Genomic DNA, 24,755 nt, shown 5'->3' with positions numbered 1-24,755 from the left:
CCATATATAGATGTTTACAAGACAGTGAGTCAGCTTCTAGGATTTTGATTAGTGTCATTTCATTGATAGTTCTTGTTTCCACTTGGAGATTTCAGGTCTCTTACTCATCCCTTGGCGAATTCAGAGAGGCAAGTGTCATATGAGCAGTTTCTAGAAGATTCTATGGGTTTCCACCTAGCACATTTCTTCTGCCATTTGTCTTCTCTCACTCATCGCACCCTACAGAAGGGCTTTCCAGTATGTATCTCACCCCCCCTGTGTAATAGGTGAGATGCATCGCACCCTATGCATGGAGCAGTCTGTATGGTCCAATTTTTACTAGTTCTGAGTAGTTTTTCATGGAGAACTTCTGGGAGATGATGTATTCAGCTGACCTTGTTCCTTTAGGGTATGAAACAACACTTTTAGGGGTTTATTAGCCCTTGGTTTATGGACATATGTGATTGGGGTTTCAACGCCCAAATATGTCTATAACACCAAGGCTTTGAACTCACAAAACCTTGAGAAGGTTTGATCCTTCTTCTGCATAAAATAGATCTAGCATCTACGAGAAAAATCATCAATGGAAATAGCATAGTACCTTTGTTTAGCGGTGGAGGTTGTCGAGAATGGTCCACACACATCTGTATGAACTCGCTCCAAGATTGCTTTAGCTCGACTGTCTCGATCCTAAAAGGTATATTTTGCATAATTACACAATGTACAACCTTTGCATGTGTCCACTTGCTCAAGTTTACCTTTGGGAAGTCCGGTAGAAATATGTTGCATTATCTTCAAGGCCCCATGATGCAAGTGGCCCAACCTTCTATGCCATAACTCGCCAATATCTTGGCTTTGCACCAATTTTTCTTTGGAACTCAATGCAACACAGTCATCTACCTCCAGCTTGTAGAGATTCTTCACTCGAATCCCAATCCTCTTGGTCTGACCTGTGGCTATGTGTCCCAGGAACGCCTTTCCTTTACTGAAGACAACATCGTAGCCTTTATCTTCCAACATCGTGACCGATACCAAGTCCTTTTTCAGTCCTGGCACATACTTCACATCATTCAGGGTGAGAGGAGCTCCATGCTCCCTCTAAAACACAACCGTACCTTCACCTGAAACATGGTACTTTCCATCATCGCCCATCTCTATGTGCATCTGGAGGTCCTTCTCCTCCAAGGTACTGAATAAAATTTTATCTTCGATCATGTGGAATGAGGCTCCACTGTCAATATACCAAACAAAACCAATCATAGATGACACCATGCATGCGAAGAGGGTAAAGTGCATTTCGAATTGAGAGGCTAATGCCTCACCTTTCGATCCTTTCGAGGATCCCTTCTTGGACTTCTTTGATGGGTAATTAGTTGCATAATGTCCCATCTTGTGAATTTGGCTTACACCTGCAACCCCAAAATTCAAACTTTGAATTCTTCTCAGTAAAATGTTCACAACTATGATAACCTTTGCTTTGATGCCATGTAGAACTTTTTCTACAAAACCTTGCTCTGATACAATTTAGAAATTCTACTCTCTACACATCTTGTAGAGAAACTATAGATTAAACTGATTATGCAATGTATTAAAGCAAAATACTTAATCTACTTCTACAATCAAACTTGCGGAAGCTTAATCGTTTTGAGAAAGATCAAGTAGAACACATATAACAGAGAAGAAGAATCAATACACATGAAACATAGAAAAATACTCTATGGAAAGCCTCAGCTAAAAACCCCGCTATCTGTATTATCATACAAGTGGAAATATCTCAGGATTACATAAATCTTTAGCTCTAAAGCTATCCAACTCTCAGTAAAATCCCTCACTGCTGCTCATAGACAGACAATGCTTCTCACAAACCTTCTCCTCTGCCCTCTAAGTCTCCTATTTCCTTGTGCAGTTTCTCCTGGGTCCTCCAGCTGCAACCTGTGTGACTCTCAGCTCACAGACTGCTCTGACCTCTGAAATAACTACGCAATCCTGAAGGAGTTAATTCCTTCTGCATGGATGAATTTCCTTTATAGGAAAATTCTTCCCACTGATAATACAATGTCCCTGTCTTTAATCTCAAATGGGTCTTTGTCTGAACTGATATGCATGATTTATTTATGAGAGAGTATTCAACTATCTGGAGAACACTAGTTGCATGCATGTATGCATTAACTGACTAAACTCACAATTAGTTCCTCCAATTGTTTGGAACTAATTTAACTGGACTTAACTCAGTTAATTGAGCTAACTAATTACAACTCAAATAAAACTCATCCTTATCTCCTTAGTTAAGTGATAACTTCCTCAATCAAAGGATAACTGTTCCATGTCTTCACAAAGACTTCATGTTTGATTTTCTCCAACTAATCAACTCAAGATCAATTAATTAATTATTTTTCAAACAGCTAGTGAGACTAAATTCAAATTTTAATTCTCAATTTTGATTCAAGGACAAATCAAAATTGGAATATATCCCGAAATGCTATTTATAGCAATGCTATTGTTAGCATTTCTATTTTTTGCTATTTTCAACAAAGTTGGAGTATATCCTGAAATGATATTTTTAACATTTCTATTTTTAGCATTTCTTGTTGCTATTTTCAACATATCATGCATGCCCTTTTGATTACAAAATCACTTTGCAATGATTTGAGGCTCCTTGTCCAATTTCAACTTAGAAATTATAATGAATAGAGAATGCCCATGTGCATAAGAATTTCTTACAAAAAAAACCCCTAGATGAAATTATGAGAACCATTATGTTTACATAATAAAGTTGGAAAATTTATGATGAATGATTTATTCAAACTAATAAAGTTTGGGATTTTTTTGAAATTTTTTTTAAACAACAAAATAATAATGCATACCAATGAGATTTTATGTATGAACATAAAATATTCAATAACATGGATATTGTGTATAATTATTAAATACATGTTTTTTTTTAAATCAAACTAGATTTTATTAGAAAAACTAAAAACAAATTACAGATTATGTCTATCATTAAAAATTACAGATTATGTCTGTCATTAATATAATATTGTTTTTAATTGTTCAACACTAGCCATCATATTTTCGAATTCTTATTACGTTGATTTTCATTATAATATCTTCAAAAGATTCACATCCTTTTATTCAAATGCTGTTTTTTAATTTATTGTATTAATTTTTTCCTTTTGCAAAGCTCTTGCAACGAAACAAAAATACGATCGCCATGTGTATAGTGATATTTTGAAATTCATGATTAGAATGACTATACGATCCCATGTGTATAGTGATATTTTGAAATTCATGTTTAGAATGACTAAATAGACCGTTGTTTAGATTATTTTTTTAATTTTTAATTGCATCATAGAAAGCCATGACACCTTTCTCAAAAAATATTAAGAAATTTATTTTAAATTTGGATGTTGGATGTACTTGCATTAATAAAATATCTTTTCAAATTATTTTATTGTAGGATATATCTTAATAAATTTCTAAATTAATAGAAAATGAAGTATTATCTTGTTATTATTAAATCCAAAATACATTTTTTTAGAGAATAAAATCTAAATGGAGAAAAAATTAAACTTACTGAATACCACTCCGCTAACATCACTTAACAAAATTTGTCTTAAAAATTATTAAAAATAAATAAAATGTATCATTCGTTAAGAACTATTTCTATTATTTTATTTATTATTATAAAAATTATCGCAAATTTTTATTAAACAAAATAAAAATAAAAAGAAAAGAAAAAGTTAGTTATCTAAATAAAGAAAATTATTTGAAAAAAAAAAAAATTGATTGTATTTTTAATAATCTATATTTGTGACTACTATTAAAAATATTCTAAAAAAATCCATAGAGGTTAAATCTCTACCATTCATCTCATAACTAGCATAACCATATATATACATTTGAAAAAACATGTAACAATATTTTTAACAATTGAGATTTATCTCTATCTTAACATGGAGATTATTAACTTGTACATAGGCTTTATTTCAATACCATGGCTTATCAACACTACATGTTTAAAAGCTAATAACTCATTTCATATGACATTTGTGCATGTGACATTTTGTTTTTAATTAATCAATATAATTAGAAATATTGAAAAGATATAGCTACTTTTGAGATAAATCTAAATACTTAATTTATAATTAAACCTTTCATTTATAACTACTACAAAGGATGAACCTAATAATTATTAATAATAAAATTAAAATTCTAAAAAATATTTTTCACAATAGAAAAATATAATTATTGATAATTAAATTAAAATTTAAAGAAAACCTATTTAAAATAAAAATACTTAACAACCATAATACATATAACAAATAATACATATACTACATAATTATGGAAATTCCTTACAATAAAAAAAATAAAATAGAAACATCTACAAACATAAATATGAGTACTCCCAATAAAAGTGGAAAATTGTAAACACATCTCTCTACATAACTATGAAAAAGAAAGTTTACGAGAGGAGAAAGTTGACAAGAAGAGAACCTGACGTACTCTTCTTAAGGCGTTAACGACAAATGTACAAAACATTTTTCTAGTACCAGTTATTTCATTGTTTTATCTAGTACACACTTCAATCAGATATGTCATTGTTTATTAGGATGGATTAGCATTGCATTTGAAAAATCAATAAGAAATTTGAGGAGAAAATATAGTGCACATCAATTCCACACAAAAAAAATTCGTATACTACTAATAAAGACCAAAATACAAGCCACATAAATAGTTCTCATGAGATTCAACAATTTCTAAAGTGAGAGATTATTGCTGAGAAAATATCTTAGCAAGACTCAACAACTAACAAACTAATCTTACCTATATACTATTGTAAGCATTATTCCAAGTCCCCCATTTAGTGCTTACATTACATCATTACAAAGATTATTACAAGATTCATAAATGAAATATAGTCACGTATGCTTGACTAGTCTTCATCAACACTCATATCCACTCTAGAATCTTGCAAACATTGCTCTTTTTTCACCACCTCATCTTTGAGCTGTCACTTGAACTCCATTTAAAACATAAATGCCTTTGACCATATTTGACGAACTTGCATGATCAACAATGTTTACAAACTCATCTCATCAAGGCTTTCACAATAAGAGTTGTCAAGTAATGAACCATCCTATGGACTAACCATCATTTGTCGGATATTTCACTTTCGGCTATCTGTCAGTTGCTAGGATGGAGGTCTAGATAATGAATGTGTTCAAAAATTAATAAAACAAATTTACGTTATAAACGCAAAAGGATCTCATATTATAACCTCTAGTCCTTTTTCATGGGTTTCCAAGTGACAAGAACAACAAACCGTAACAATATAAACACAATCAAACTAGTGATGTGTTCAAGGGTACCTAAGCGCCAAGAAACACTAATATAATTTTGTTAGAACTATGAAGGCTCACAAAGTGAGCTTGTTTATTTCATTAGCCATTGCCATTATTTATACATCCATGAGCCAGAGAATCAACAGTGATCTCCACCGACTCCTACCAACTATTGATTACCCCATGTCCTATGAACATGGCTTGCCATCACATGAACAGTCACGGACGATGTCGGGATTAATACTCTAACACCTCCCCTTTATCACGACGACCTAAACTTTAAGGTGCTTGTTGGTCTCAGTCTCAGCTAAGGCTTACAACAGTACATAAAAAAAACTTGATAACAGGGCTTTCATTTTTTGCCATTGGTTTCACATAGCTTCATTTACAATTCCCCAAAGCAATCCATTTCCACGCTTACATTGGTAGCCTTGTTGCATGAAATTATACCATTCAACGCTCCAATAGTCGGTTTCTCTTTTCCAACACACAAATCAAGTGCCACCACGTCTTTCACATTGGGTTCATCAATTTTAACAGGTCCTCAACACAAGCAGATCCATGACTTAGTCTCATAATTCCAAACGATACCTCTGCCGTTTAACAAAATCACTCCACAAAATAACCAAACCTCCAAATATTTTGAGGCTCCTCCACATGCATGGCTCAAATAGGTTGGCAGCTCAATGTCCTCCTCATTATTGCTCCACACCGCTACACATAGTGGTCATGCCAAGCTCCACACACATCACACAACATCACCAATCCACCAACTAAAGTCAGAACCAAATGTATTGACTAAGCTCGGTAAGATTTACATTGGCCCAACTCGCTTTGTAGGACTCCACAACACAGATAGTGTCATCGTATCCATTGCAAGGCACTTCTTGGCAACCATGGTGGGCCGTTCTTGCTGTCGCCTCACAAAAAGCCCCCTCAGGCTGCTCCTTAATGAAAAATCTCAACACTCGTATTTTCAACGGACACTCGATTGCAGACTATCCTATCTACAAACACTCCACTAAAAGATCTATGTGATCTACACAACAAATTCATCATGGTCGACATAACCCTCTCCAGAGGACACTTGGTTGCAGGCACTCCTATCTACCAACACTCCCTAGAAACTCTTTACGTCTACACCACACAGGGATCACGGGCGGCACAACCCTCTTCAATGGAAACTTAGTTGCAGACACTCTTATCTACCAAAACTCCACTAGAAAATCTCTGGGATCTATGCCACACAGGCGTCACATTCGAACAACCCTCTTCAGCAGAAACTCAGTTCTGTAGACCAACACTTAGTCATTCATAATGTAATAGCAATCACTTGGATCTTACGCAACATATGATCCAAAAGGGGGCAAAGCTCCAAGTGAATCTGGGTGCGTTATTCCAAACAATTATCACGCTATGCCACTTTCCCACAATAGCAAGAGCTCACTCTCTCAAAATGAACTGAAGAGATTGCACCGTAATTCTACTGAGAAAGCTACAGCTCCTCCTCTTGGCAACTTAATCCACACTCACATGGCCCACAACACATGATCATACAAACAGAAAGATCTGTTCTTGGAAACCTACACACAAGATCTTATCCACTTTATGGTGTGTGATCAACAACTGGTGTACTTCCAAGGCCTCACACATAATTGCACTCAGCACAAGGCCTCACCACCACTGCCTCATGTCCTCAGTCTCCAGCACTCCATGCCATTCTTCCAACTCCTAGGTCTCCTTAATACACCAAATACTCTCCGGGATCGAACAACACATTGTTTCAATTTTTATACTCCATGTGGGCAGCGGTTCCTCAACAAACCTCAACGCCCACCAAAAATAATGAATTAATCCTTTGAAAAACAATTTCCCTGATCAAGAAGACAACTCTCTGGTGCACAAGCTATCAAGCTCCTTTACGCCCCTTCTTATCTCGCAACACAGTGCCCAACACTCACATCTCCTTCCAAACACAAGGCGTGATCTTTCTAGATACAGAGAGTGCAACTCTAACAACAACAGATGCAAATAAAGGTTTGTGCTTACTCCACAGGGTTTCCACACATTGACTTTAGTCCACCTGCTCCAATGACGGCACAAAGAAACTCAAATTAAGGTCAAAAGGAGGTCCGCAGTCTCTCTGGCCATTGCACAACGTGTAGCAAATACTCCAATGTACGGCTTGATCTTCACCTCGACCTCAAGAAGCATCGCAATCAACTATTTCACTTCCAAAATTGACTCTCCACTGTTGAGATCTCAATCCACTAATTTCTCAACTCATATGCTAACTCTTGGTCATGCTTATGCCCTCTTCCAGAGAACATTGGAACAAACACAACTCCACAACATAGGTCGACACTACACGCCTCGTTCGACCCTCTACAGGTTATGCAGCTGCACCAAAACACCACAGTTGGCTATATGTCATGCAGACGCTCAATATGGCATGCTCACACTTTAAACTTCAATAGAACATCAAGCCCTCATCACTTCACTCCATTGAGACCACTCAACTATGGCTCTGATACCATGTTAGAACTATGAAGACTCACAAAGTGATCTTTTTTATTTCATTAGCCATCGCCATTATTTATACATCCATGAGCCGGAGAATCAACAATGATCTCCACCGACTCCTATGGAATATTGATTTCCCCATCGTCATATGAACAGGGTTTTTAATTGCATGAATAATCACGTATGACATTAGCATTAATACTCTAAAAAAATTATCCAACATTATTCAATAATTGGTTCTGCATTTTTACAAACAGAATGAAAAACTACACAAATCTCACCGTATCAAAATTTGAAGATCGTGACAACAATTTATGTCATCATCCAAGGTGAATATGCACACTCAAATTAATATTGTAAGCGTAATCAAGTACAACAGGAACACTAGCTTCGAAGTAGGCACGAAAGTAGTTGGGCTATTTACACGATTCTATTTTCTGCAATAAAGATAAATATAATCTCACTCACCTACATATTTATAGGGAATCAATTATCATAGCCTCTCATATCTTCCTTATAGCCCTCCTTGAGGGAGTCAAGCTAAAATTGGCTCTGATACCAAATAAGAAATTTGAGGACAACACATAGTGCACATAAATTCCACACAAAAGCTATTTGTATATTTTCAATCAAAGCTAAGATACAAGCCACATAAATAATGTTCATGAGATCCTGCAATTTCTAAAGTAAGAAATTATTGTTGAGAAAATATCTCAACAAAACTCAACAACCAACAAAGTAATCTTACCGATATACTATTGTAAGCATTATTCCAAATAAATCCACAAGAAGGAATGGTAAGGAAACATCTGTTGGTTGGCTACTAGGAATTCATCAGAATGAACGGTTCACAAATTAAGGAATGGATACAAAACAACTAAATTTCCCTTCTCGGTTATAGGCCAAAAGTCAGTGTGATGGTAAATGATTGGTTTGGCTTCGACTTTATAATGGAAGAGGTTGAAGCCAAAATATCCACTTTACCTTGAGTAAAAGGACGTGGTGTCCTAGCATTAAAAAATTGGAAAGTGGGTTTTGATCCAATGGTGGAGGCCCCCAAGCATAAGATGATATGGGCTAAATATCCTAGCCTTCCCATTGAGCTTTGGACAAAGAGGGAAATTTGGGAAATTGCTAGCAAAATTGGGAAATTGTATTACGCGGATGGAGGTTGCATGGGCCTATTAGATAAAAATGCAGCTTATTTCCTAGGGAAGTGGATTTATCAGGAAGTCTTCTAGCCGCTATCAAGATATATTTGGAAACCTTTTCCATTTGTCAACAAATCTAATACTAGGGGATCCCATCCAGGTGCCTAGTATGCCACAAAACTAGACACCTGATGGCCAACTGTCCAAGTCGAAACTACGGAAGCCACTGTAGGAAAAAGGAGTCTATATTTGTGACTAGACAACTTGTTAATATTGACAACAAATTTTCTTCGGATTGGTCACCTAAAGATATGTTGGACACTGCAAGAAAAGCCTCCCAAGATGCTCCAATTTGTACAAATTCCCTGGTTGGTGGGGCTACTTCTCCTATCCAGAATGAAGTTCCCTTCAACAAATATTTATGTGCCCATGAGAAGCCCATTAAACACTCACCAAGGAATCCCTCTAAAATGAAAGGTAAAGATATCAAGTTGACTCCAAAGAAGTTCAGCAAAGTTTCTTTATCGTCCCCAATTCGTAACACTGAAAATGACAATGTTAATTTGTCCCCCACATCGACAGATTCAAAAATACTTCCACTGCCAGGTAATCCCAAAATTGGTATTGAAGCTATATCAATAAACAAACTTCTCAATATTTGGGATCCAAGTCCAGAGGGGGGCCGAAGAATGTTAACCCTGGCTGGGAGAAAACAAAGAAGGAAAATAAGTATAAGAAACTCTCCCTATGTGGGGATATTGTGACTAAAATAAATGCCCATTTCTTTGAAGCTGTTGGGGAGACACTGTATCCTTCTTTTAATCCTGGACCAGTGAATGGATCTCTTGAATCATTGAAGGAAGCTCCTTCCCGGGACCTTAGAGCATCATATCCCAACACATCCATTCCTTAATAAAGGTGATGTCTTTCAACATCAGAGGCTTGGGATCTACTGATACAATTTGATCCCTAAAACATCACATATCACAAACAAACCCTTGATTGTCCTACTCCAGGAAACCATGTTGTCAAAGGAACATGCCCTAGAGATTCCTCTCAAAATATGTCCATCATGGCGTGGTTGTGCCACTAGATCATAGGGTTTCTCTGGGGGTCTAGCTTCCATCTGAAACCCCACACACTTCTCCTTTCAGGAATTCACATTTCTTGTTGGTATTATACTTCCCTGTCACTATAGGGTTTGGAATCACAGACTTCATATTATCAATGGTTATGCCCCATACAAAAATCTTAAAGCTTTTTGGGACCTAATGGAATCTTCTGGAATTATGGAAATTAATAATATGATCATGGTAGGGGATCTAAACTTTAAATTGGAGGTAGATGAGTGCTGGGGTCACATGTAAAAAATGGATGCACTTTCCCCTTTCCCCATTGACCTTTTTGGCTGAAAAACCCTCAAAGATATCACCCCTGATCCCCTCTTCCCGACTTGGAGAAATGGTCGATTGGGGTTTGAGCTCATTGAAAAAAGATTAGACAGGTTCTTTGTGGATTGTTTCTTGTTCCAAAGGTTGATCAACATCAAATCTTGGACTTTGTTCTCTGAAATCTCAGACCATGATGCTATCTCTCTGGAGTGGTAGGATGAATTAACACATGGAAATATACCCTTTAAATTCAATCATATATGGGTCAACAATCCTGAGTTCCAGAACCTGGTCCATAAATCCTAGTCTGCATCGATTTCTCCACCTTTGGATGATCCCATATATCGAATTACATACAAACTAAGGAGATTGAAGACTGTTGTTAAATCCTGGGTCCATTTCCAACAAGAATCACTCAACCAGGAGTTGTGCTTCATTGAACATGATGTTTCCCGCCTTATTGACCCGATTTCTCTTGGTCTATTCTCTACCCAAAGAACATGGAAATCCTAAATTTGATTCAAAGGAAGGAGGAAATACTCAAACTATTGGAAGAGTAATGGAGGCAGAAAAGTCACCTTGCTTGGATAAAGGGTGGAGATAAGAACACAATTTTTTTCCACTAGGCTACCTCCAAAAGAAAAGAACAAAATATGATTTGGACTATCACAAATGAAGTAGGTATTACCCTCTCCTCCCCTGTGGACATTAAGCTTGTGGCTTTCCAACACTTCAAAAATAAATTCATGGATAGGGATGAAGCTCATATGGCATATAAAATGGACTTAAGAAACCATTTCCCTTGTCATGGTGAATGATGATGGTACATTACTCATGAATGCTTAAATATCATAATTTGAACTGCTCCATACTCTGAAGGAGATGGCCAAGGTTAAGAGCCTAGAGCTCGATGGTTGGCTAGCGAAGTTCTTCCTCCACTTCTTTGAGCTGATGGGATCAGATCTAGTCAACTTGGTAGAGATTGTGAATCTTTCTAGGCTCATTCCAAGATATATTAACTCTACCTTTCTTACTCTGATTCCTAAGATTCAAAAACTGCTTTCTTTCTCTGACTATAGGCCAATTTCCTTGTGCAATACTATTTACAAAATGATGTCTAAAATCCTCACTAACCGTGTCAAGAAGATTATTTCTCCTCATGTATATATGGAGAAATTCGGTTTCTTGTCCTCCAGGAGGATACAGGATGTGATGGAAATTGCACAAGAACATATACATTTGATCAATATGAGGAAGCTAAAATATTGTCTCATGAAAATCAACCTTTCTCGGGCATTTGACCATGTGGATTGGGAATATCTCACCATGACCTTGTATGAAATTGGGTTTAATCATAGGCATGTTTCATGGATCAAGGCATGCATATCATCAACCTCAATGGATTTCCTCATCAATGGGGAGCCAACTTAGTTCTTCAAGATGCACAGGGGCCTCAGACAAGGTTGCACGACCTTTACTCTTCATCCCATTTATGGAATCCTTTAGTAGGGAAATATGTGCACTGAGAGAAGTTGGCAATATTCTGGTTGTAGTATTTCCAACACCTGAAACCTATCCCATCTTCTATTTGTGGACGACATTATTTATGTTGATATTACAAACATTTCAAAATGGACATTCTTCCACAAGGTATTCTTGAAATTTGGAAACCCTACTGGGCTGCATATCAATAGCTCCAAATCAGAACTCATATCGGATGATGGTAATTTGACAGAGAAAATTGAAATTGCAAATTTATTTGGCATTTCCATCTGCCCCTTGTATAATGGATTTAAATACCTGTGGTTCTTTTTAAAACCCTCAAAATACAAAGTTCTTGACTGGGACTAGATCATTTGCAAATTCAAGAAGATGCTCACTTGGTGGGACCATAAATGGAAGTCACTAGGGGGCAGGGTCATCATGTCCAAGGTGGTGCTACATGTACTTCATTTTTTTTGGATACATATCTTTTATATTCCTCAGACCGTTATTCATAAAATGAACTCCATTTTTGCTAACTTTATTTGGTCTGGTGTGTGCACACAGAGAAAACTTAACCTTGTGGCTCTTAGTACAATGTCCATGCTTGTTAAGTTGGGCAGTTGGGACATCCTAGATCTTAGAAGATTCAATGTCGCCCTCTTCAACATGAATGTGTGGCAGGATTTCAGGGAAAGGGCCCTTTGGCATACCATTATATTCACTAAACATATCTACTTTCAAGGCCTCAAGAAATGGGTGCTCATGGGGCGCCATCGAATCCCAATGTATCATATATCTAGCATAGTTTCAAACATGCTATTCCATGGATCTGCAACAATATTCAGTGTTTGGTGGGTGATGGAAAACAAATTCTTATTGGCAAGGATTCCATTAAAGGTATGCTAGGCTGCCACATATTATCGGTCCCCTTGATTCACACTCTCATCCAGTTGGGGTTCCATAATCTAGCCAACCTCAGATCAGACATTCCCTTCCCTTTCCATGCTTCGGTTTGGCCTCATGCTCGACAGTTAGGCATTCCAGATGCCTTGGCCACTGAATGGGAATCTTTTCGCAATCGTCTCACTCAGGTTAGCATATCATTCACTATGTGACCTGATCAACTCGTTTGGGGTGGACAGATTCTAAATGGGTGGATCACTGCGAAGGATGTGCATGACTATATTTCCTCCAGCATCCCCCCTCTTCCTCTTGTGAGCTACACCTCCAAATTCTGGCTATGGGAAATCCCTTTAAAAATTAAATAATTCTTCTAGTTGGTCTTATACAATCGCATCCTCACCTGGGATCAAATCTTAAAAAAAGGGTTTGTCGGGCCTGCTAGATGTTATATTTTCTAGTTGGATTCTGAGGACTGTCTCCTTCTAGTCATGAATTGTCCCTTTGTTTCTGACATCTAGACAATGGTCCCTCTCCTCCTTAGTATCAATATCCATTACGACTGCTACTCCTTTCTTTCCTATTTTGAGTCCTGGTCTCTTCAAGACATTTCTTATAGAGTTGCCCCTCTTCATGTCTTGTGGGGAATTTGCTTATCTAAAAATAAGCTGAGATTCGAAGGCATTCCCTCCGACACTATGTCTGCCTCCCTCTGAATCTTGACTCTTTTCATGGAAATTTTCCCCTAGTACCCCAAAGCCCCATCCAGACCCATTTCATTCGTTGATTTGGATGGCAGATTCCCAATTTTCTTCCTTAATGGTGCTTCCTCGGATGACGATTGTGGTTGTGGTGTCTTACTCAAATTGGATCCTTCTATCAACTACAAATTATATTGGTCCTCTAGTGTTGGGGATAACTGTTAGGCTGAGTTGTTGGCATTATGGGGTGCCTTGCAATGCTCCAAATGGCTAGATTTAGACAATTTTCTGGTTGTTGGAGATTTTCTCTCAGTGATCAGATGGATTCAAAGCCGACATACTCTAGATGTCCCCTCACTTTGCAACTGGGCACAAATGATCTCGAAGTTGAGGTCTGCCTTCATGGAGGTCTCTTTCCAACATATCTATCGTGAGAAAAACTCTTAAGCAAACCTTCTTTCCAAACGTGGGGTGCCCATGCTTCCTGGGTATATGTTCTTTGAGGTCTTACAAAGTGGAGCGATCTGCGGACAGGGGTTGTTTGAGCTATAAGCTCTACCCCCTACTATTTTCTTCTATTTTATTTTTTCCATTAGGATTTTGCATGAGCTGAAGCCACTCCTCTGTTTCTTTGTCTCTATTCTTATGTCATTGTTACTCTTTGCAATGTATGCCTCATTGAGAGGTAGGGTATTTTTTGTTGGCATAGAAGATCTTTGTTGCTTGCTCCGATGGACATTAGTAAGAAGTGTTGTCTCCACTGGCTAAAGACCGATCGAAAATGTAAAACATTCCTATTAATATAAGAGTGTTCTGTTTATTTCTATAAAAAAAAAAAAAAAAAAAAAAAAAATTTGGTGATAAAAATTTTAAAAAATGTCAGGCTCGTTAAAGCCTAGCATGGTCTTGTATAAGAAAAATGGAATAATTTCAACTTGCATCTAGAATCCTTAACTCTAGACGATTGCGATCCAAAACATTTGCAGAGTTGGTGTGCCATAAGAGTCCAGACCACCACCATCGCATGCAATCTTCTAATCGAGCACTCCACTCATTTGCTCCACCATTTTGTTCTGCCTTCGTGCATCCTTTAACTTATTCCTTGATGAATTGCCATCACTCAGGCTTGGACTGGAGGACGTCTTCCTCAGAGCATTGGAGGATAACTGCATCCTCATTCTTGACGCAATTTTTTGTACATACGAGTGGCCTCTGCCCAGACTTAGGCCGCTCAGAAGCTTGTCAAATATTGGAATATGATCATTGTATTTTATATCCTCTGATGTTGCTTGTAATTTCTCCCGTTAATGAGCATTTGTGTAAGTGTCGCCTGCTCCCAGGCTTGTACCCAATGGGAGTCTATTATATGTTTGAATATCCATTCCTTATTCATCTCCTTTACTCATCCTTTCCATCACATTGTGCCCATTGGTAACTGAATTGCCTACTCCTATACTTGGCCCAGAGAGATAAAATTCAGTAATGCACACTGATTCTATATTCATATCAAATAATGTTACATATAAATACATTTAGTGTTGTCTCAAGATAGGTAGACTATCTTGGACACACAATCACTTGGTTGAGAGAATATCTCAACCACACATCAATCTAGAAATCCAGATATTAACAACTCCTAAGGAATAGGAACAGACTCCTTTACATAGAAAGAGTCACAACCGAGACAAGTAGGAATTAAATTTCCAAGTTGCCACCTTAATAAATACTTGTCTCAATCTCAATATCGAAAGTCTAGTTGTGTTCAAACATGACAAAGAATATGTCAATGTCCATATAAAGGAACAACCATCTACCAGAATGCATGGGTTCCCAACCATTGACACCGCTAGTCCATTAGGATGCCCTTTTCATAAATGGTTATGTCAACCATTATCACTGCATAAATGTACATGTACTTGCAAATCCCCCTCCATCATCATCATCGTGGGTTTTCTCGGATTACCCATAACCATTCTTTGATTTTTATTGGCTTACCCACGACGATGCCCAGGGTTTTCTCAGCTCACCCTAAACCATGCCAAGGGTTTTGTCGGCTGACCCTAAACCATGCCTACAGGAATCCATGTCCACCTCACTCTCACACATGGTTTCTGGCTTACCAGAAGCCTACACCGCAAAGTGGTTTCCATCTTACCACAAACTTTAATCATAAAGTGGTTTTAAGATCACCACGAAATCCATGGAGGTACACATGCCTCATCAGGGTTACATTACACACTCCAACTTTTGGAGTTACCAGGTACATACATTACAAAGACCACTACAAAACATCCTGGATGTTGGGTCCCTATAATACTAGTGATTACCCCATTACTATTGTAGTTGTATCCCTTATTAATATTATTGTGCCCCTATTGTCCCCATATTGTTATTACTGTGCCCCATAGAATCCCTCTATTGTTATTTTTGTGGCTTTATATTATTATTGTTAGGTCAGCTGGGTTATATTGTGACTCCTTAGACTCCTATATATAGAAACGAGGTTTTTTCATTTGAATCATCCAAGAATTGCTCATTTATGTAATGTAAAGGAGGTTGCTCCCTCAAAGAGGCTGAATTCTAAGGCGTGGATCTCTCTTTTCTATCTTTTTGTGAGCTGGTTTCATAACATTTGGTATCAGAGCTTTGGATTCTAAGGTTTCGCTGCTCCAAACAGGTCATCGTGGAGTTTTCACTATAACATTTTTTCTGCGAAGTTTCAGAAGCTAAAAAAAAAACAATTTGAGAAGAAATCGCGCTGAATCTTAGGTCCGAATTTCAGAGCTTTTTGCGCTATATTTGCGGAGATATGATCTGAGGAAGTTGGTCTTTTTGCAGACTCTTGAATTACATTCCAAACAGGCGACCTGGGGAAAATCATCATAACTTTCTCTCTGAGCATCGGATTGAAGTTTCGTAAGAAGGTACAAAAAGAGGACGGACTGTAGTTTCTTGTGTATCTTTTTCAGATCCAAAGGTTGAAACAGTGACTCATGGCACGTCGTACAAGTTCGATATACTGAATTAGTTTATAATAAGGTCATCTTGGGAGATTGTGCATAACTCTTCCTTGGAGAATCCAACTTGGATCAGACTGGTGGCATTGGAAAGAGGACACAAAGGGCTACTACAGGTCATAATTTTAGAACTGGATGATCCTAAATTGCAGAGATACATCAGATTCAATATTAAGCTTCTACAAAGTGAAAATGTGTGAAGTTTTTTGTAAATTTTGCATAAGCTTGGTTTGAAAAATTAGTTTGAATCAGTAATTGATGCCCCGAGGAAAGAAAATGCAAACACCTAGTAAGAAACCTAAAAGCTCTAGCATGACTTATGAAGAAGAGGAAGAAATGCAACATGATATATCAAAATTACGAGACCAAGTGCAACAAGTGTCACTTGCACAAAAAGCAACAGAATCTAATATGGATGGTTTAAGGAAAGATGTAGAAGCTAAGATGGATGGTTTAAACAAAGGTGTAGAAGCTAAGATGGATTGTTTAAAGAAATGTGTAGAAGCTATGATGGATGGCATGGAAGCTAAGACGAATGGCATGGACGCTAAAATTGATGGCATGGATGATAAGATGGAAGAATTGAAGATAAATATGAATAAGTTGCTAAAAGAAATGGTCACTAATGGTGAAAGGGTAGTAAAGGAAACTCATGATGAGAACAAAAGAAATGTTAATCATGATTCCATAGACTCTAATGTTGGATCGAAGACCCACCATATTCCAAAAATCGATATGAGGAAGTTTGATGGCAAGGATCCCGCAACATGGATATTACAGATGGAGCAATTTTTTGATCTCAATAATGTGCAAAACACACAAAAGGTACGTATTGCAACTTTATATTTGGAACCAAATCAGTTTGTATGGTATCAATGGATTTTCTCTCGTAAAAAAATTATCACTTGGGCAATTTTTGCGGAAGAATTGACAGCACATTATGAGGATACAAAAAGCAACACTTTTTTTAGCCAATTGATAAGTCTCAAACAAAAGGGTTCAATAATGGAGCACATTGAGTTCCAAAAATTGAACATAAGGGTAAAAAATATTCCAGAGGAGCATAGGATTGATGTGTTCATAGGGACTTTAAAGGATAATATCCAACATGATGTTCGCCTTTGGGAACCTGATTCATTAGAGAAGGCATTCAGGTTAGCGAGAAAAATGGAAAGCAAAATTATGGCAACCAGGAAGCATACCACTCACAACTATAAAGATGGAAGTGTTGTTGCCCCTAGTCTTCCACAACCTATAAGGTTGACACCACAACAATTGGAAGAAAAAAGAGCAAAAGGGATTTGTTACAATTGTGATAGCAAATACACTAAAGGTCATAAGTGAGTTGAGAAGAAATTATTCTACATAGATTGTGAAGAGGAAGAAGAAAAGGAGCAAGAAAGGTCAAAAGAAAAGGATATACTCCAGGAAGAAAGCCTAGATAAAGAAGAAATGAATCCGACCATATCTTATAATGCATTGACAGGAATTACCACTCCTCAAACCATCAAGATAGAAGGACAAATCAAGAAGAAAAAGGTAATAGTGTTGATTGATTCAGGAAGTATCCACAATTTTATTCATTGCAAGGTAGCAAAAGAATTGAATTGCTTCTTATATCCAGCACCAGAGTGTCAAGTGATGCTTGCAAATGGAGGAACAATAAATTTCTCTAGAAAGTGCCATAATATCAAGCTATCCATGGGAGAATATGTAATGACTAGCCCAACGCTTTCCATTCCAATGGGAGGTGCTGATGTTGTACTAGGAGTCCAATGGCTACAATCCTTGGGTACAATAGCTTTTCATTTTCAAGAACTTTTCATGAAATTTTCTGTGGAAGGAAAGGAAGTTGAATTAAGGGGTATTGCAGGGAAACCGGGAAAGATAATCAGCTCTAACGGTATGACAAAGCTTCTAAAAAACGAACAAAGAGGTGTAATTGCACAATTATGTTCGCTAGATGTTTCCACATTGGAATAATCTATTTCTCCAGATCTCCAAAAAGTTTTGGATAATCATTCCAAGGTATTTGAGACTCCTAAAGGTCTCCCACCTATTCGTGATCGTGATCATGATCATGCAATTCATCTGATTCCAGGAAGTGTTCCTCCAAACATCAGGCAGTACAGATATCCCTATGCCCAAAAGAGTGAAATTGAACGTATGGTTGCAGAAATTCTAGAGTCTGGTATAATTCAACCAAGTCAAAGTTCTTTCTCTGCTCCAGTAGTATTGGTGCACAAGAAGGATGGATCATGGTGCATGTGTCCAGATTATAGGGAGCTCAACAAGCTCACTATTAAAGATAAGTTTCCCATTCCTGTCATTGATGAATTACTGGATGAATTGCATGGATCAATTTACTTCACCAAGTTGGATCTTCATTCAGGATATCATCAAATCAGAATGAAGACTGAAGACATTCCGAAAACAACATTTAGAACTCATGAGGGTCATTATGAATTTTTGGTCATGCCTTTTGGCCTTACCAATGCACCTTCAACATTTCAAGGTTTGATGAATTCCATTTTCAAACCATTCCTTAGAAAATTTTTGTTAGTATTATTTGATGATATACTAATCTACAACAAGTCTTGGAAGGATCATGTTGAACATGTTGACAGGGTGCTACAATTATTGGAGGAGAAACAATTATATGCAAAAAGATCCAAATGTTACTTTGGAGTACAAGAGGTGGAATATTTGGGTCATATTGTATCTCATGAAGGAGTTAAGGTAGACCCTAGCAAAATTAAATCCATTAAGGAATGGAAAATCCCCACATCCATAAAGCATTTGCGAGGATTTCTTGGGTTGACAGGGTATTATTGCAAGTTTGTTAATAATTATGGGAGAATAGCAGCACCTCTAACAACATTATTGAAGAAAGATGCATTTTCATGGACTCCAAAAGCAACAAAGGCCTTCGAGCATCTTAAAGAGGCAATGTGCCAAGCACCAGTCTTAGCTACACCAGACTTCACAAAAACCTTTATTGTGGAATGTGATGCTTCAAGAAATGGAATTGGTGTTGTTTTAATGCAAGATGAAAGACCTATTGCTTTTGAAATTCGTCCAATCAAGGGAAAGTTTTTACAAAAAGCTATTTATGAGAAGGAAATGTTGGCAATACTCCATGCACTTAAGAAATGGCGACCCTACCTAATGGGAAGACACTTCAAGGTAAAAACGGATCATGATAGCCTTAAATACTTTTTGTAACAAAGATTATCCTCTAAAGAGCAATAAAAGTGGGTCACAAAGATGTTGGGTTATGACTTTGAAATCATCTACAAAAAAGGGAAGCAAAATGTGGTGGCAGATGCACTCTCAAGAAAGGATGAGGATGTGGAAGCATTGTTGTGCGCCATTTCTATTATCCAACCAGATTGGATAAATGAAGCAAGGGAGGAATGGAAGAATGACAAAGAAGTGTGGGCACATATTTGAAAGTTACTTCAAGACTCCAGTACGTCCGATAAATTTAGCTGGTAAAATGATTCGTTATGGTACAAAGATCGCCTATACCTCTGTAATAATTCCCAGCTAAAACAAAAGATTCTTATGGAATTGCACACTTCTCCCTTAGGAGGCCACTTAGGATTTTTAAAAACTTACCATGGGGTTAAGAAGGAATTTTTTTGGGAGGGCCTTAAATCAGATATTCAAAAGTTTGTGGCGGAATGTTTGGTTTTCCAACAAAATAAATTTGAAACAATTAAGACACCGGGTCTATTACAACCTTTATCCATTCCAAGCCAACGTTGGGAGGAGGTTTCAATGGATTTTATCACAAGTTTACCCAAGTCTGAGGGAAAGAGTGTCATCATGGTGGTAGTCGATAGACTTACCAAGTATGCACACTTTTGTGCATTATCACATCCATTTAAAGCCAGTACAGTTTCTACTGCATTTATGGAAACAATTCAAAAGCTACATGGAAACAAAAAGATTATTGTAAGTGACAGAGATCCGATTTTCACTGGAAATTTTTGGATAGAATTATTTTCTTGTCTTGGTACTTGGTTAGCTCATAGCTCATCTTATCATCCTCAATCTGATGGGTAAACTGAGATAGTAAACAAATGTTTGGAAGGATATATTCATTGCTTTGTATATGATAAATAGACACAACGGGTCAAATGGTTGCCTCTAGCTGAATGGTGGTATAACACTTCCTTCCATACAACAACAAAAATGACCCCATTTATGGCACTTTATGGATATCAGCCACCATCCATCACATCATATTTAAGAGAAAATTCTAAGGTTCAAGCAGTGGAACGTCACATCGAACATCAACAACATGTCCTCCAACTCTTAAAGGATAACCTCGTGTTGGCACAAAATAGAATGAAACAACAGGTAGATCAACATCGCAGCGAAAGAAGTTTTGATGTAGGTGATTGGGTATTCCTACGGCTACAACCATATAAGCAAATATCCCTTAAGCAAGCTAAAAAGGATAATAAATTATCACTAAAGTATTATGGTCCGTACAAGGTGTTGCAAAAGATTGGTACTATGGCATACAAATTGGAGCTTCCTACAGCTTCTTGATTGCACCCAATTTTCCATGTTTCATGTTTAAAGAAGGTTATAGGTGACAAGCTCCTAGTTCAAACAATATTGCCAGAACTTGACGAGGAGGGAAAAATTGTATTGGAACCAAAAGCAGTCACAGAAACAGGAACTTGACAGTTATGAAATCGATCAATTTCGGAGTATCTTATCAAGTGGAAGAACTTATCCGCTGAAGATTCCACATGGGAGGATGAGAATTTTATACAGAAGCATCTAGAACTACTGAAGCATTGAGAACAACACTTTTTGAAGGAGAGGGGCATGTTGGGTCCCTATAATACTAGTGATTACCCCATTACTATTGTAGTTGTATCCCTTATTAATATCGTTGTGCCCCTATTGTCCCCATATTGTTATTACTGTGCCCCATTGAATCCCTCTATTGTTATTTTTGTGGCTTTATATTATTATTGTTAGGTTAGTTGGGTTATATTGTGACTCCTTAGACTCCTATATATAGAAAGGAGGTTTTGTCATTTGAATCATCCAAGAATTACTCATTTATGTAATGTAAAGGAGGTTTCCCCCTCGAAGAGGCTGAATTCTAAGGCGTGGATCTCTCTTTTCTATCTTTTTGTGAGCTGGTTTCATAACACTGGACTTACTTACTAATAAATGTATGTGACACTTAATACACCATGACTCTGTTCCACAAACTCACACTAATTCACCAAACTTTCACTTTTTTGTCCATCATCCTTTAATTCTTATGCAACTCCTCTAATGCCATCTTCAGTATCATGTCTTCATCATGTCCTGCAAATTTGTGTATTGTTGGAATGACCAATGTCACTTCAATAATAATGTAACTTCAATAACAACCAGAAATACCATGACATGACATACTTATTATTAAAATCAGCCTTAAAATCATTAGCATTAGCCCAAAAATCCTGCATTTCAAATTGATTGCTGACAACTTTATGATTCGACCAACAATTTCTAGCTACCCATTTATATTTTGTGCCGTTCGAGCATCTTCAAAGTTTTGTAAATCGAACAAATCATTGTAGTCCTCTATGCTCCCTGGCTTAGGAATGGGAAACAGTTGGTGACCTCCAGAACGCTTCCAATATCCAAACCCAAAAGTTGCCTAGTGACAAGAGTAGTCAAACATTCTTTGCAATGCTTTATGATTTTCAATACGACCAATCCATCAATCTAAACCGATCTGAGTGGAGTGGCCACCTCTTCCGTGGTAGCGGCTTGTGTATCATGTTCACTAGAGATGAGAAAATGAACTGCATTACAAGCTGAAGCTCACCCATTTTTTTTTCCATTCTTGGCATCCTTGGAAGCAATACCATTACCACCATCAAAAAACTCCAACTATGATTACAGTGCATGGATAAAAGAAAACTCCCAGATTCATAAAAAAAACATCCACCTTCTTCAGCTCATTCAAATCACCTACATCGGAGGCAGCATAATTAGAATTTGAATTCTGTGGGGAAAATCCCAAGAGCTTCTCCATACAGCTCACCACGAAATCCATTAGATGACAGTCTTTGGAAACATTATTGAGACTTCCATCCATTAGAAAATTGTCGAGGTTTACGCTTAGCAAATTGGTCATCATATTTAAACAAAAAAATTACAAACCCTAATCACAAGAACTAGTGTCATGATTATATTTGAAGCATAATTAACTGCCTTTAGGTAAAGAAGGTCATAGAGGATGAAAATTGAAAGAAATCAGTCGAAGAACTGATCGATAATCATCCAATACATAAAAACCTAAACAACATTCAAGGATTACACGTCGCTTGGTTGGATACCTAATTAGGGCCATGCAGATTTGATATTTTGCAATTACAAGAAAATATTTTCAAGAAACTCAGTGAATCCTCATGCTGGATTTCTTCGAGAGCCAAGCTATAAACACCTTAAGACTTTCCTGGATACCATACTTTCCCTCGCACATATGGATCGAGATTCAACCCCGGGACCTCGATCTTCTTTCCTTTCAAGAACCACAACCTCCACTCGCTCTCATCCGATGAATTCAATAGCTCTTCTCTTCACTCACACTAATTCGAAGAATCCCAGACAGATCTGATAAATCCAATACTCGCACTGAACTTCAGGCCTGCAAATACCATCAAAGCCCATTCATAGGAGTTCGATGAAAAAAACAATATTTGTTAGTGCTAGCAACGAACTGTAGGTTCCTACAGGCTCAAATCCATGGCCCTCCACATTTGCCTCATCCAATGGAGCCCTCTAGCCCTCGGAAATACTTCAAGTTACATCATTCAACCAATGTGCAATACTCCATATCACCAGCATACAGCCTTTCACAGTAGGCTCCCTTGACTCTCATAACCTTTCTTGGTGGACAAACTAAAAAAAATAAAACAAAATATATTGTAATAGATCTAACCTGCAAATATATGAAAATAGAAATATGCTCAAAAATAACAAGAGAGAAATATGTAAACTTCATATCTTTATTAATATCAAAACACTTGAGGTAGGGTAACACCATACAATCACTCCTTAAGGAAGGAGAACACTCCACAAGCCACATGCTTGTCAATACAATAATCATTCACATCTCTCAATGGGGAGTCTTTAGCCTCTATATAGGCTTCATACATACAATACCCTGGGTCATTACCATGGGTCCTTCAATACCATATATCTAATACAATGGGCTTATCACATTATTGCTAACTACTTGTGGTCCCTTACATGATCCAAGTTAACCACTTTATTTATTAACTATGGCCCATCACATTATTACATTATTCCCTTCGATACCTCCCTCTGTACCCCATAATATCCCCCTAGGTATACTACATTCCACCCCCCTTAAACATGTTTCATCCTCGAAACATAAGAAGAACACAAATAATAAGATCTACTCAAAAGAATAGTCCACTGGTACCATGCACGTGCATCTAGCCATCCTAGAGATAGGTGATTACTCAATCTAGCAGTGCCTCGCTCGCTTGATATGGGAGTTGATCTTGGTGATTCCTCTGTGTTGGTGTGTTGTGGGTGGATTTTCGTACCTCTTTATATGTCATGCAGGGGTTTTTGTCCTTGTTGCTAATTCATTTCCATCTTGTTGGTTGTTTTCTTGCTGGGTGATGTGGATGGTGATATGCTGAAGTTTTGACCAATGGTATATCTTTCTTTAATACACCATCTAATGGAGTCTAATTGGTATCTGGTACATGTTGTGGTGCCTGCAGTTGTTCCTTATCTTCCAGTATTAATTCAACCACGGATCCCTCATCTGAGGTGTCGGTACCTGCAACATTTTCTGCTTCAGCTTCCTTGAACTCTACCTATTTATTGATGGAAATATCTTGTAATGTAATTTTCTTCTTTTTATACCAGAGCTTCAGGAATTTCTTCTGCACATTAATATTGATAGTACCAACAAATTCCTGATCCAATGGTATCCCAAAACAATATCTACATTAGCCATATTTGAAGCATAAAAATTAGAATGCGATACATACTTGTCCATAGAAATCTTCAAATCTTTATAAAATTGCACCTCCTCATTATTAACTTGTGTGTGCTCCATCTTTTTGAATAGGACTTGCAATCTTTTTGCCAAATGAACATTAATAAAATTATACTTGCAACTAGGATTGATAGACACAATGATCTTCTCCTTCGGAATACATTCATGAACCTGTAATAAGGAGATACCATCAGA

Source organism: Pinus tabuliformis, chromosome 8 (assembly GCF_031772625.1).
Source record: "Pinus tabuliformis cultivar Carrire ecotype Pingquan chromosome 8, CPIR1, whole genome shotgun sequence".
Taxonomy (NCBI): Eukaryota; Viridiplantae; Streptophyta; class Pinopsida; order Pinales; family Pinaceae; genus Pinus; species Pinus tabuliformis.
Note: the sequence above shows the minus strand (reverse complement) of the source record.